Genomic DNA, 16,310 nt, shown 5'->3' with positions numbered 1-16,310 from the left:
CCCCCACACACATTATAGTCATATACTGTCCCCCACACAGATTAGCCATTTTTTTATTTTCCCCCTCCTACAGCCATTGCCACCCATGCAGACATTTTCACCCCCAATTCCCCCTGCAGACATTGTCACTCACCGCCCTTCCCCCTGCAGACATTGTCACACACCCCTCCTTATCCCTGCAGCCATTGTCACACACCCCTCCTTATCCCTGCAGCCATTGTCACACACCCCTCCTTATCCCTGCAGCCATTGTCACACACCCCCCTTCCCCCTGCAGACATTGTCACACCCCCCCCTTCCCCTTGCAGACATTGTCACACACACACCCCCTTCCCCCTGCAGCCATTGTCACACCCCCCCTTCAGCCATTGTCACACACCACCCCTTCCCCCTGCAGCCATTGTCACACACCCCCCCCTTCAGACATTTTCAATCACTTCCTCCGTGTATTTTTACTCATTCCCCTCCCTGTCATTATCCCCCGGACACACGAACTCACCTCAACAATCCCGCGCGCTCAACAGACTGCTCTTAGGCGGCTGCGTGACGTCATATCGTGCAGCCGCGCGGAAGTTAAAAAAAAAAGAAGAAAAAGCTGCGGGACATGAAGCGCTGGGACCGGACCGGCCCATACAGCCATCGGCCCTTCTGGCAAATGCCAGAAGTGCCAGATGGCCAGTCCGGCCCTGAAGCCAACTTTTAGACGTACATTGTTGTAAATCAATTTTTACAGACGATCAAACAGGCCCAATTCATTAAGGCACGCAACACGAACAGGCATACGCTCATCTCTATCACCTAGAAGCGGATCCAAAGAAAGCGTTAAAAAACCTAGGAGCGAAACGCGCGATGGCGTCTCGCCTCCCTATACTCTTGTAAGCTGTGGTTCTTCTCCTGAAACGACCCCCAATGTTTGTTATTAGGCAGGGTTATTCACAAAATCCCACAATTCTAGGAGTTTTCTGACCACCAGTTATGAGCTTATTGATAGCGCTCTCACAGCATAACTTATTTGGGAGAAACCTAGCTTATTTTTTCATCTCTATTTAGGGAATCTCTCTCACATATGGTTATTTGGTCTGAGATAGGAATAACCTTACCATTAGGGAGAAACTGTTTTAGTGCATTGGATTATGTTTGCATAACTTTCAGCTCTTGAGAAATAGTGAGGCTCTGCAATCTATTTTGCATTCTTTAAACACTTTATTCACTGTTTTTATTCTCAATGTTTTTATCATTTCGCTCTTTTGTCTTTCCAATTCTCCTCTTTTTTTATTCATATACATTTAATAAAAGTTATGTTTTAATGTTACTGCTACCCCAGAGTGCCTCTAGATACACATTGCTTTTCTTTCCCTATTTGATGGATTCAAAGAAATGTTTCTTGTTGAATATGGGTCTAGGTCTGCCCTGTTCTGACAGATAATACACTGCAGGATATGTACAATACATATGTGTAATATAAAGTTCCAGCAGGATGCGCAGCAAAAAAAAGTATTCAATTATTGACACCTTTGGGCAATACGGTGGCTCAGTAGTTAGCACTTCTGCCTTACAGCACTGGGGTCATGAGTTCAATTCCCAACCATGGCCTTATCTGTGAGGAGTTTGTATGTTCTCCCCGTGTTTGCATGGGTTTCCTCGGGGTGCTCCGGTTTCCTCCCACACTCCAAAAAAACATACCGGTAGGTTAATTGGCTGCTAACAAATTGACCCTAGTCTGTGTGTCTGTCTCTGTCCATCTGTGTGTGTGTGTTAGGGAATTTAGACTGTAAACCCCAATGGGGCAGGGACTGATGTGAGTGAGTTCTCTGTACAGTGCTGCGGAATTAGTGGTGCTATATAAATAAATGGCAATAATAATAATATAGTAATTAAATAAAATACATTTATCATGATATTACTAATGTCTACTGTACATAAAATCCATTTTGCATTTGCTCTTGATTGCAAACACAAGTTCTAGCATGCATATGTGACCGACATGACTATCAGTCGGCACTAACACCTGCCCTGTAGTTGGTGCAACTGTTACAGCAGAAATAAAACATATAATCTAGAGATGCCCAAAGCTTGAATCAGGCTTGGCATGCAGTTACTGTAAATTGACTATGTGCATATGCAGAGCCGGATTAAGGAAATGAAGGCCCCTGGGATAAGGGGGCCTCCATTCCCCCGTGAGGTCCCACCCCCTCCCCGCTGGATCCGAGCTGCCCATCCCCCCCCAGCACTTACCTCCTTCCCCGGCACGCTGTACGCTCTTTACTGCGGAGATCTCGTGAGAGTGAGACTCACGAGATCTCCTCAGTAAGGAGACTACAGCGCGCCGGGGAAGGACTGCAGCACTGATCGCGCCGGGGCCGCGCCCGCCCCCGACCGATCAATACTGCTGCTGAGCACTTTCAAGGGCCCCTTGGATGCCATAGGCCCCTGGGCTGTAGCCCAGTTAGCCCTATGGTAAATCCGGCCCTGTGCATATGCCCAGTCTCCACCCTGTCCTGCCCATAGAACCGTAGACTAAGTGTCCTTTGCGCTTGAAGATGAATTGCATATACTTGGGCTCTCTGGCATATAATTCGTTTCTGGGCATGCACAGAAGAAATTAATGCAAAATAGCATTTACATTCCTTAATCAATCAGGCCCAGCTTCTATAAATGTGTCACAATAGAGGTAAAATCACTTAGTTTTGCTGCATTAAAAAGTGTAAACCATGTTGAGTGCCTTACGGTGTTGCTCACCTTAATGATAAGATAAACCTGCATTATTTCAGCCTCAGTAGCAGGACCCCAATATGCAGCGGGATCAGGTGTTCTCAGTGACATATCAAATCACACAGGTTCCAAAGGAATTCCAGGCAGCAAAACTATTTACCTTAACATGCAGGTACCAGTGAGGGATACTAGTAGTCATCTATGGCATATAACTGAAGAGACTCTTTTTGGGACAACCCTTGTGCATAGGGAAGAAAGTTGCATTTTGATTTGCCATTTACACTTTTGCACAGTGCACTTACAAAATGTTTGTTTGCCCAGCTAATATAGACATACTTCTAGTTTGTGGAAGCATCTCCAGACAGTGGATAGTCAGGGGCGCACGCAGGGGGGGTTTCTGGGTCTCCAGAAACCCCTCCCCTCCGATAAAAAAAGTGCCCCACATAGCGGCACTGTACTATACAGCAACCGCGGCACTGTCAAAGAAGCGTCCGCGGCGGTGCTGTATTGTACAGTGCTGCAGAAACTAAGCTGCAGTGCTGCCGAAACGGAGCTGCTGCGCCTTAAAATTAACTAGATGGGAAATTCCCCCCCTTAAAAATCCTCTGTGCGCCCCTGATAGTAGTTGTGCACCTTGAAAGCACTGCATGACTCCCCCAGATGCAGCGGTGTAACATCAAGGCGTTTTGTGTTGCACAACTAGTATTCTTTGTAAGTTAGGTTTATAATCGTTCAGCTGCCGACATCTGAACACAACTTCCAGAAATACATTGCCGATGGGCAGATCTATAAACATCATGCATAATTCAATCTGTAGATATCATTCACTAAGATATGTAGAGTCTATTGTATTTCCAGATCATTGTATATTACATTATGTAGCCTACAAATAATGCTGAGAATTACAACAAGTATACTAAAGACAAATAATGCAGTCCACAGCAAGTCAAATATGGAATATGTCACATACAGATCCTTAAAACCTGCTAAGGCCCCTTGTTTGGTACAGCTGTTAACTACTATAGCATTATGCATAATCAAGTATTAATTTATAGTAAGAGCAAAAGTTGTAGTAGACAGGAAGAAGCCACATTTGTCAAAAAATGCCTACTACAATAAATCAAAGAAAAGTTCAGTTGCTTGCAGTCTAAAAAGGAGCATGAAAATGAAATGAAAAATACTTATAAACCATACAGTGATCCTCTAACGTGTTACTATACAAATATTAATGTGCCAGTTTACAAAATGGAAAATACTAAACATAAAGGTGATATACTAACCTGCCTATTTGTCTAATTCTAGCACACACTTCATAGTTTGGTGAATACCTCCAAGTAAATGATACACACAACAATTTAGAGCAGGGGTCCTCAAACTGCGGCCCGCGGGCCACATGCGACCCGCTGAGGACATTTATCTGGCCCGCCAGGCATAGCCGGATTAAGGGTTTGTTTTTTTTATTATTTTTCTTTTTTTTTAATGGCGGTGGGGGGGGGGGTTTCGGGGCTCCCTTCGTTGGTGGGGGGAGCCGGGTAGTAAAAAAAGGAAAAAAAAAAAGATACACTACTCACCTCACCGCGGTGCTGGCGTCCCTCCTCCTCCTTCCTCTCTGCACTGTTGATACTGAATGACAGGCGTGACGTCATGGAGTCACGCCTGTCATTCAGTGAGGAGCAGCGCGGAGAGGAAGCAAGAAGTTAGAAGACAGAAGAGAGGAGAAGAAAAGAAAAGCTAATAGAAAGGTAAGTAAAAAAAAAAGGGAATAACGCAAAAAAGGCACAGTATGGAGGAAAAAGGGGTAGAAGAGGCACAGTATGGAGGAAAAAGGGGTAGAAGAGGCACAGTATGGAGGAAAAAGGGGTAGAAGAAAGGCACAGTATGCAGGAAAAAGGGGTAGAAGAAAGGCACAGTATGGAGGAAAAAGGGGTAGAAGAAAGGCACAGTATAGAGGAAAAAGGGGTAGAAGAAAGGCACAGTATAGAGGAAAAAGGGGTAGAAGAAAGGCACAGTATGGAGGAAAAAGGGGAAGAAAAGAGAGGCACAGTATGGAGGAAAAAGGGGGAGAAGAGAGGCACAGTATGGAGGAAAAAGGGGGAGAAGAGAGGCACAGTATGGAGGAAAAAGAGGGAGAAGAGAGGCACAGTAAGGAAAAAGGGGGAGAGGCACAGCATGGGAAAAAAGGGGGGAGAAAAGCACAGTATAAGAAAAAAAGGGCGAGAGAAACAGCATGAGGAAAAAGGGGGGGGGGAGAGACACAATAGTGGGGACAATTAATTAATTTAAGATGGGGTGGTTTGGGGAGAATGAGGTCCCTTTATTAAATGTGCCTATAAATTATTTAATGGCAGTGACGGATGCGGGAAATAGATATATTTCTGAAATGTCAATACTATTAATTTATTGCTGGGGCTGTTTGTAGGGAGGGAAATAGGTTTATTTATTAAATGTGAATACTATTATTTTAATGTTGGGGCTGAAGGAAGGCCTAATTATTAATCATGGGTGGTACTGATTTAACGCCGGGGGTGGCTGTAATTTTCTAAATGTACCCATTTTTTTTTCCAAATGGGGCCCCTAACATTCCAGGATCCAGACAAGCCGCAACTAAAGAAACCTGCAGCACAGGTGGTGAAAGTGAGAAGAACAGGTAGGAGAGAGCAGCAAAGTCTGTGAAATGTTGTGATTCTAGTGGGATAATCCCAATTTTTGGTGACCGTTCAATGGTGTACACAACAATGCAGTTTTTTTGTCTGTAGGAGGGTGGCCTGGCCATGCCCAATGATGCATTATCAATGGTATTTTTAATGTGTGTTATCATTGCTAGTTTTAATGTGTGGTGTCAATACCCATTTTAATGTGGTGTTTTGATGATTGTTTTAATGTACAGTATTTTAGTTTGTGGAAACAATGATTTTTCTTATGCAGACAACCTAAGCGAGCCCTCTGGGAGAGCTGTAAGTGTCATACTGTGGGCTGTAGGTGATGTAATGCAGGATGTGTCACTATGCCCTTCATTTTAGATCTTAGGGGCCCCCCTGTCTTAAGTGCCCCGGGCCCCCCGAAGCCTTAATCCAGCTCTGCCGCCAGGTGTTTATGCCGCCGCTGCCTGTCTGTCATTTTTTTTACATGAGAAGGTCATTGGTGGAAGAGGGAGAGGGGGTGCCGGCCACCGCCGATTGGCTGGCCGGCTGAAGCGCTGGATCATAGTTTTTGTTTTTACTATAGTCCAGCCCTCCAACTGTCTGAGGGACAGTGAACTGGCCCCCTGTTTAAAAAGTTTGAGGACCCCTGATTTAGAGCATTGAAATTCCATATGGAAACGTGCATGGTAGAAAGTGTAAAAACGTCACTTCCAGTAGTCACTTCCAAGTCCTTCCATAGCACTAAACAACCATCACCTTCATTCATTATCATTTTCATCTAAAATGCTGCTCACACAAGCCTCCTTTAAGTGTTAAGTAATGGAGGACATCAGAATTGTTTATTTGTTTTGGTTTTTTACGTAATTTTTTTTTCTTTAGGACCAACTGTGAAATTACATCACACCAGTATAGTCATATCTGTTTACAGAGGTGGTGTACATTTTTGTAACAAAGAACCAACATAAACATAATCCACTAAGAGTAAAAATAAATACTATGGGGCATATTCAATTAGCTTTTGGATTCGCGGTAACGCGCCGGAACAGCCGCGAAACGTAATACACGGTACCGCAATAACGTGGATTTTCGTTCGCAGCCCATAGGGTTGCGAACGAATATGTGCTAATTGAATATGCCCCTATGTGTCTTCATTACATTTATCCCTAACCTACTTTTGTTTTATTCAACAACAAATGTTTATTTGGTTAAATTGCACATGACAATTCTGGGCAGAAAATATAGTGTACATACACAACATATAAAATACAACAATTAAGGGTGCACATAGCATGGATGGTTAATAAATATATTATAGAAATAGAGCAGATATCTCTATGGATAGTTGGAATACACACTAGATGAAATCCGGATAGGATTCAACAGCCACAAAACAATGATTTATATTTTATTTTGAGGTGCCAAAATACCACTTATAACCTCTAGGTGGTGCAGGCCAGAATAGAACAATTCTATGCAAGCAACAACATTAAAGTATTTCTAAAGGGGGCTCTCTTTGGCTGAAAGTATTACAACTGAATTTTATAGATATGTATTAAAATAAACCACCCTATTTATGTATTAGGCAAAATATTACAAACCGTGAAAAGGGATATGTGATTTATGAAAGTGAGAGAGAGTTTTGTATCTGAAAAATATAGACTGGCATTTATTCTTTTATTATCTCCTTGTAGAATATAATCTTGGACATATCTAATCCCTTATAAATGGTTTTCTCTATATAGAGCCGCATCCTGTATCATAAGTGTATGCTGTTTCCTACTGAATAGATGTACACAGGATGTTGATTGTCAAGTACCACATAAAAGTCATGTGCAATATGTGGGCTGTGGAAGTGTCCTTAGTCACAATATCTGTACCTTGTAGTAGTTCTCATATAGTAACTGAAATTACTGATTCAATCCCACACAATGACCTCAGCTCACATGGTTTCTTATAAATATATTAGCCTCGCTCCGTGATTGTGACCCCTATAAGTAATGATGTGAACACTAGTACCCACTGGGTTATGTACAGACATTATAGTAATTGCACCGTTCGCACTGATTCGCACATGATATCTCATGATGCAGAGACCGACAGATCATTAGAGATATAAAACAGTATACAGCAAAATGCTCTTCGGGTTAATGTCTGGCACGACTCTTTCTAATGATTGGGTCGGTCTCGGCAATAAGCAGTCTCATAGAGGAAAAAAAATATATATATTTATTTTATTTTATTTTTTTTAACATAAATCACTGTGGCAGACTATAAGAAACAATATTTAATGCAAAATTATTCCCCATCCTTCTTCCCTGCCTTCACATGACATGGTGAGAGTGGTGAGTCTGTGTGATGCATGCTTAAAAATGTACTTAACTTGATATTTAATAAACCTTCTATGTGGCATTACTGCTTTAACCAGGCAAACTTGACCAAGAGTAGACAGGGGGAGCCTATAACACACACTATCACCGTATATCTGATAATATCTATAAAGATTATTATCCACACTGTTACTGTCTAAAGATTATTTAGACAGTAACAGTGTTCTAGAAAGTTGTACACCAGGCATGTCTGTTGGCCTGCCTACCTAAAAGGTGACTGTGCTATCAACTCTGATCAGGACCATTAAGCTATAGGCATCTGCATGCAGAGTCACCTTTCCAGTGATTTAAACTTTATAAAGACCAATCACTACAGCCAATTTGAATGGCTGGGGCTCAACTGTTATTGCGTATAAAACGGGATACCAAAAAAAAAAAAAAAACTTCCTTGACGCAAACCCCTAAGATAAACAGAATCAGATCAGAAATCCAGCTTGATTGATCAAAAATAGAGTTCCAAATGCAAATGGTCTAAAAATTAGGTTCTGTGAATCAAAGAAAAAGAGGGCAGAATGTAATCATACACTGATTGTGGCTGATCTGAAATGCATATGATCTATAGAAATCTAGGATTAAAACCCTGGATCAGATACCGAACATTAACTGGCCCTCCTCTTAGAAACCTGCTGCTTCTTGCCAACTTTGAATGGAAATTTTAGGTGAAAAAGGTGTACCATATGAGGGACATGGACATCTGAAGCTTTGTTCTATAAATGTTCCTTAAGGCCTTAGCCCTTTCAAGCCACCAGATACTGAATATTTCCAAGAGATACTCAGTGTAAAATGTGTTTGATTTTAAATTCTTGCTGACTATCAACTGTGACAGGTTTAGGTCAGGTCAGCTATAAAAACTGAAAGAAGGAACTTTTTTTTGGATATTGATCAAATTGTAGAAAGCCATATTTTGTCTCCAGGTGTCTCACGCCGGGCGATCAGGCTGCATATCTGGTCCCCGACACTCTTACATGTCTCTCCGGTCCGTCCGCTCCATCCTGGCCGTTGCCATGTTCGTTTCGGGTCTGTGCAAGCGCAGAACCGTCCTATTAATTTTCCCTGCTCCTCTCCTATTGGTTGATGATTTTGGCTCCAAAGTTTAAAAGACACCTTCCCTGGATGTTTGGTGCATGTTCTTTTAGTTACCTTCTTGGTGCTAATTGTGGCTCCCCTGTCCGCAGAGCTGACACTTTATTCCTGCGCTCCACCTACGCACCGGTGGAACCTGTTGACTTCAAAACTGACACTTCCTAGTGTTTCTGCCGCCATCCCAGTGGTAACCTGTTATCCGCAGAGCTGACACTCAACCTCTGTACTTCACCTCCGTTCCAGTGGTACCTGCTGACGTCAGAAGTGACACTCCATTCTTTCTCTGGCATCCCAGTGGCACCGGCCTTCTATGCTTCTCCACATGTTGTCTGACACCGCTGACCATCTTTTGCTAAGTTCCTCTAAGGGGTTTCGCCTGGTACTCCTAGTGAGGGCTGCAACCTGTGAGATAGACGCAGCAAAGGCCAAACCGCCTTGCGGCCTGTCCCTGGTGAACACAGTCTCCACGTTTGTCTCAGCGCATTGCTTGAGTTGTGCAAATTTAGGCAAACCATATTCAGCGTGATTTCAAGCAATTCAGCCCATAGAAGCTAAATCAATCTGGAGTACAGAAATACATGAAATCAAATTTTGCTCCACAATTTAGTTAACTCTTTTGGTCTGGCTTTTAAATTGTGGATTATGGTGTAGAAAATTTTGTTTGATCAGTTCCTTAAAGACAACTTTCCAGATCTTGGCCATAAACTTTGAATGAAGCCATCCCATAAGGTAGTGGTTCCCAAACTTTTTCAGTTCGCGGCACCTTTAGGTTCTCCATAATTACTGAGCAGTCCTGTTTTATAAGTAGTTGGGTCAAAATAACATAATATGTATTTAGGTCAAGACAGAAATACTCATTAAGGTGTTTGCATAAATAATACGAATAAATCCAAGTGAAACGAATATTTTTATATATTTTTTAAAATGATATTTATGTCAAAGAACAAGTTACAGCTATCATTAAGGGAAATAAAATCAAACAAAATAAAAAAACAAAATGTTCAAAAATCATCACACTGTGCCCCTTCATGATAACACTGCCAGTTCATATCTTCACATTGCCCCTTTATGTTCTCACACTGCCGCCTCAAGTCCTCACATTGCCCCTTTATGTTCTCACACTGCCGCCTCAAGTCCTCACATTGCCCCTTTATGTTCTCACACTGCCGCCTCAAGTCCTCACATTGCCCCTTTATGTTCTCACACTGCCGCCTCAAGTCCTCACATTGCCCCTTTATGTTCTCACACTCACCACTACACTGCGCCCTCCATTGCTGTTTCCTATCACCATTTCCCCTCCGTTCCTTTACTTACCTTACTTGGTCTTCTTTCTTCCGGTTCCTTTCTCCTGCCGCTCCTCATTGAACATGTCGGACGTGATGACGTCACACCTGACATTCAGTGAGAAGAGAACAGGGAGGAGGATGCTGGGTCCCGGGTGCTGCCAGATTGGTAAGTTTTTTTATTTATTTTTTGTCCTGGCCACGGCAACCCTGCGAAGCGCCACGGCACACACTTTGGAAACCACTGCCATAGGGACAAAACGGAACATTTGAAAAAAAAATATCTACTGTGGCCTAAATAACAAAAAGTACATTCTTATGTATTTATACATTTGTTGGTCAGTAATGAAGACCATCAAGATGTGTGTCCAGTTTTTGCTTGGAATTGAAAAGGGCATCAGAGGTCCAGCAGAAGATAGATGAAATACCTTGTATTGTGCACATCTTAAACAAGCTGTAGCATATTCTGCAACCTGCTTCAAAACACTGTGCTACTAATAACTGTGACTAATAATTTCAAAAGGTTTTCTTTTATTTCTTTTAGAGTATTTAGTTTGAAGTTCCGCAGCTGCAAAGGTTTTGCTTTGGGGAATATTTGAGGAGATAGAGGTATCGGCAAGTATCCTGGTCAGGTCAGCTATAAGAATTATTCCTGTTGTTACTGTTAAATAAATGAAAAAAGACATATGCTATATATTTTTGGAGCCTGATGTCAGCAGACAATAAAACCAAGAGAAGAAAAGTGCACCCAGTGTGCTTGTCATGGGTGCAGATGTGTGCTGTCTGGACGTATTGCATATTTATTTGGCCCATATAAATAGGGACAAAAAATATTGCTCTTTCTAATTGATATATCTAATTTTATAATTCAAGTTTAATAGCTAGATGCTCCTATTCTCCAATGGCATACATTTTTGTCCGTAGGAACTTTTTAGGGGGATATTCAATTGTTAGCGTTAACGGAAAAAAACGAGCGCTCAAAAAATCTTAGCGTTAATACGGTAATTACTCGCGGAAATTCAGCTCGCCGCTCCCTGAGCTGAAATTCCGCGAGTAAACTACCGTATTAACGCTTTTCTCGCGCAATATTACCGTATAAACGGTAATATTTTTTGAGCGCTCGTTTTTTTCCGTTAACGCTAACAATTGAATACCGCACTTAGTCTTTTCCCCAGAGCCGAAGGTGATGTAAGTGAGTTCTCTGTATAGCGCTGCGGAATTAGTGGAGCTATATAAATAAATGGTGATGATGATGATGATCTGTATGCCTACTTAATAGCTCATATTAATGTATCATTCTTGTGTCAGCCAGGCGATGTGAATTTTATAGGTTTTTATGTTGTATATTTTATTTTAACATATGAGCTCATATCAGTTGTGTATCAATATAAAAATATAATATAGGAGTGTAATAAAATATTATTAATTTCCCACTAATCACTTTTTTGTTTTAAGTGATCTCCAGAGCGCTATTACAATTTTATTTATTTGAATTTGGGTGCCTGCGCCCTCGCGATGGCCTATGTTCAGCTGTTGCAAGTGGCACAGTCAGTCCACTGGCAGAGAGAGACCAAAGACAAGTTGGCAAGTTCAAGCAAGAAGAGTTGCAGAGAAGCAGCAGCGCCGAGATCAAGCAGGAGGACGACAAAGCAAGTCAGAAGAGCTGCAGTTGAAGATAGAAGATGACAACAGGCATCAGAGAGCCAGGGAACATCGGGATCAAGAAAGAAAAACAGCTAAGGGAAGGCACTGAGCTTTCACAGCTTCCCCCTGCTGCCGACGAAAGCTGCCAGAGACAGGTAGGCCAACAGATGGCCTCCAGCCCCAACAATAAACAAAAATTAAACCTACCTCAAAAAACAAATGTATTATGGTTTGTTTTTATAAATAAACGGCAGTTTGTCAATCAGTTCTAATTTTCCACAGGTTTCCTATGGTCATATTTAATAAATGTACAAAAACATGTTATGTAATGTTTAATGTGCTAATCATTGCTGGCTTAAATATGCTGAGTATTCTATATACGTCTCCTTTGAATGGATATTTGTGTTGATTAAATACAAAACCTCATGTAATGATGAAGCCTGTGAAAGCTGCAATAATTTCTCGCACGTTTTAAGTAGGGGTGTGCACCGGCCACTTTTGGCGTTTTGGGTTCTGATTAGCTTGAAGTTTTGGGTTCTGATTGGTTTTGCCAAAACACCCCACTAAAGGTTTTGGTTCTGATTTTGGGTTCTGATTTTTTTTTAAAAAAAAAACATAAAAAGGTGCTAAAATCCATGGTTTTTTTTTTGGTTTTTTTTTTTACTCCTACACTATTATTAACCTCAATAACATTCATTTCCACTAATTTCCAGTCTATTCTGAACACCTCACACCTCACAATATTGTTTTTAGTCCAAAAGGTTGCACCGAGGTAGCTGGATGTCTAAGCTAAGCGACACAAGTGGGCGGCACAAACACGTGGCCCATCTAGGAGTGGCACTGCAGTGGCAGACAGGATGGCAGTTTGCAAGAGTTTGCTAGAGGTACAAGATGGAATTGTCCTTGGGCCCTCCCACCCACCCTGATGTTGTAGAAATAGGACATTCGCACTTTAACAAACCAATCAGGAACAGTGAACGTAGTTTAATCTCTGGTACTAATATTTCTGGACTGCAAGAGAAGTGAACGTAGGTAAATATTGCAGTACTAATATTTCTGGACTGCAAGAACAGTGAACGTATTTTAATTTAGCAGTACTAATATTTCTGGTCTGCAAGAACAGTGAACGTAGGTAAATATTGCAATACTAATATTTCTGGACTGCAAGAACAGTGAACGTAGGTATTGCAGTACTAATATTTCTGGACTGAATATATTGCACTAGAATTTTTTTTATACTTTTTAAATAATTTTTTTATATTTTTTTTAAATTATTTTTGTATAATTTTTTTCATTTGTTTTTTTACAATTTTTTTTATGATTTTTTAATAATTTTAAAATAACTATGGACTTAGCAGGACAGAGCACTGGCCAAAGCACCACTGGACTCAGCAGGACAGAGCACAGGACAAAAGCACCACTGGACTGATCAACAGGACAGAGCACAGGAGAAACTAACCACTGGATTAAGCAGGACACAGGAGCACCACTACACTACTACCTCCCTCTTCCCAGATCTCAGCCAGAATGAAGATGGCGGCCGCAAGCGGGGAATTTATGACATCTGAGTCTCGCGAGATCCGACGCAAGACTTGGATGTCATAGCCTCGTTTTGGATTATTTTCGCCGCCGGAAATACCTGAACAGTGCTCGGATCCCGTCGGATCCGCACTGTTCGGGTGGGCTCGGATTAGCGAAATCTATAGTTTTAAGCAGGAGGTGTCAGAAAAGTTGCCACATAACAGGAATGGACAACCGTGTATCAGCCAAAATGCCTATATTACCTCTCTTTATTTATTATGGCATCAACACTGCATGTGTTCTACAGCTTTTCCATGTTTATAATAAGGCTGGAAATTATGATTGTAAAGGAGCATTAGGCATATTTTGGAGAACATTAAAAAGTCTACCTCTTTGTAAAAAATCATTAGTGTATCTCTTTGGCTAACTGGAATGTTGATGGTTTATGTGGTGTTTGTGGTAGACAAAGAAAATAATTTACGAACCTCGAGAGCACATTTTGTTTTGAGTAAATATCTTTATGTAACCACCTAACACATGCATAGGTACACATTCACATTCTGCTTCACGGAACTACCCCTGGAAATTCATTGTGACAAAAACTAGGATAACACAGGCCAGCACAACACTCCCAAGATGAGAAAATTCCACCCCACCCCAGGTCCAGACACAGTAAGAAGCAGGGCACACCCAGTGGCGCGCGCAGGGGGAGTTTCTGGGTCTCCAGAAACCCCCCCTCCGCTAACTAAGTGCCCTATATAGCGGCACTGTCCTATACAGCAGCCGCAGCGCTGTCAAAGAAGCGTCTGTGGCGGTGCACCGCAGACGCTTCTTTGACAGCGTCACGGCTGCTGTATAGGACAGCGCTGCGGAAACGGAGCTGCTGCACGCGCAGCAGCTCTCTCACAGGGTTTTTTTTGGGGGGTTTTTTGGGTCAGCCCTGACAATCCTGTGTGCGCCCCTGACACCTAAGCCAAGTCCAACATGGGGGCGGCTTTGGCACAAGTTCCATCCTTGACCCTTACTAACAAGAGAACATCCCAGCATGATTTGTATTTAAATATATTGTCCCACAAAATGTAGTCTTGTTTTTCCATGGGGGCCCAGCACAAGTTGAATAAAATGCTATGCAGAACTTACTTTAGTTTAAACTGTGTCACTATTTATAGAACAAGGAAAATGTTAAAATTAGTACACTGAGAGTTATAAATACACACAGGAAGTGGTGATTATCCCTTAAAGGCAGGTAAATTGTCTCATCAATTATCAGGCTTGTCAACTATTTTCACAGGAGTTTAACAAACTACATAAATAGGGCAGATGGCTTTGACGGAGGCCCAGTATATAACAATCACATACAGTGATAAGCACGTGCCCCTGATATTCCATTAAAGAGACCAAAACTAACACATTGATAAACTACTATCAACTGATGTGGCAGAATACTGTGTTCAACCAATCGTGAAATATAAAGATGAATCGAGAAAGAAATGTCCTATTATAGAATAGTCACATACCTGCATTTTGATAGTCCTGATTGTAAGTCACAGCCTGTAACAGGTGGGAGGCTCAGCCAGGAGCACAGCCTGGAGCACAGCAAGCTTCTGCTTCTCAGCTCTCTCAGCCCCAGCCCAAGCTCTCACGTGTCTGTACACCCAGCAGTCCACTGTAGACTCAAATGACAGCAGCAGATTTTGGTGACTGGTTAAAAGCCCTGGGGAAATTTGTAACACTGAGAGAGGCTAGATCGGGGCTATGTATAACAGCCTGGAATTTCCCATGTGTTACACGTGCAATGTGGGACATTCCCAGAGCACATGTGCTACTAGTACAACTGGAGCTGAATGAGGTGGTGGTGTACTTACTGGGCTGGACCAGGAATTGGGGGGTACACAGTAGAATGTTTCGTGTTTAGAAAATACGCACATATGTATTTCCCACTCTCAGCCACTTTCATACATGAGATAGCAAATTTACATCAGTAATTTATAAAACACAAATGTTCTGTGCTGAGAACGGTGACTAATCAGCCTAAGCAGTATGTAAAGGATATAATTAGTGTAACAGAGGGAAGGAATTAATTCGATTTTAGTTTTTGGTTTTAAGTGGAGAACCATTTTAACATCAAAATCGGGTTAAAAAAAACCTACTGATTTTAATCTGTTTACCCTAACAGCCCTTTATAAAGTAGTGTTTTTACCTATAAGACATTAACCTCTTTTGCTGCTCATGTTATTTAGCTACAGTCAGGGCCGCCGAGAGGGAGGGGGGGGGGGGGGTACTAATGGCCCGGGCATGTCAGGGGGCCCAGGCCGGGCCCTTGCGCCGATGTTTTTTGTTTTTAAAAAAACTACATTTTTCTCCTTTTTTTTTTTTGCGGCGGGGGGGGGGGAGGAGGGAGGGAGTGTCTCGGTCGTTAGTGGGGGAGCAGGGTAGTTAACAAAAAACAAAAACCATACTCACGTGATCGCGGCGCCGGCGTCCCTCCTCTCTGCTGCTCTGTGCTCCATTCAGACTGAATGCCCGGGTGTGACGTCATCATGTCACGCCCAGCATTCAGTCAGTCTGGAGCAATGGAGCACAGAGGAGCAGAGAAGACCAAGAAAGAAGAAAAGTTAAGTGAAGGGAGGAAAACGGGGGAGGGGGCACAGAGGGGTTAAAAAATGGGGGGCAGCATGACACAGAGGGGTTAAAAAAACAGGGGGGCAGCATGACACAGAGGGGTTAAAAATCAGGGGGGCAGCATGACACAGAGGGGTTAAAAAATGGGGGGCATGGCACAGTGGGGTTAAAAAATGGGGCAACATGGCACAGTGGGGTTAAAAAACAGGGGGGTTAATGTCACAGTGCGGTTAAAAAACGGGGGCAGCATGGCACAGTGGGGTTGAAAAAGGGGGGGGGAACAGCATAGTATAGTGTGATGAAGGGGAGCCAGGTGAAGGGGGCAAAATCAGCATGGAGCAGTGTGATCATAAGGCATGGCAATGATGAAGGGGCACATTATTGTAATTATTTTAATATTGGAGCTGGAGGAAGGC

The sequence above is a fragment of the Mixophyes fleayi genome, chromosome 2 (assembly GCF_038048845.1).
Source record: "Mixophyes fleayi isolate aMixFle1 chromosome 2, aMixFle1.hap1, whole genome shotgun sequence".
Classification (NCBI taxonomy): Eukaryota; Metazoa; Chordata; class Amphibia; order Anura; family Limnodynastidae; genus Mixophyes; species Mixophyes fleayi.
This window is presented reverse-complemented; position numbering follows the sequence as displayed.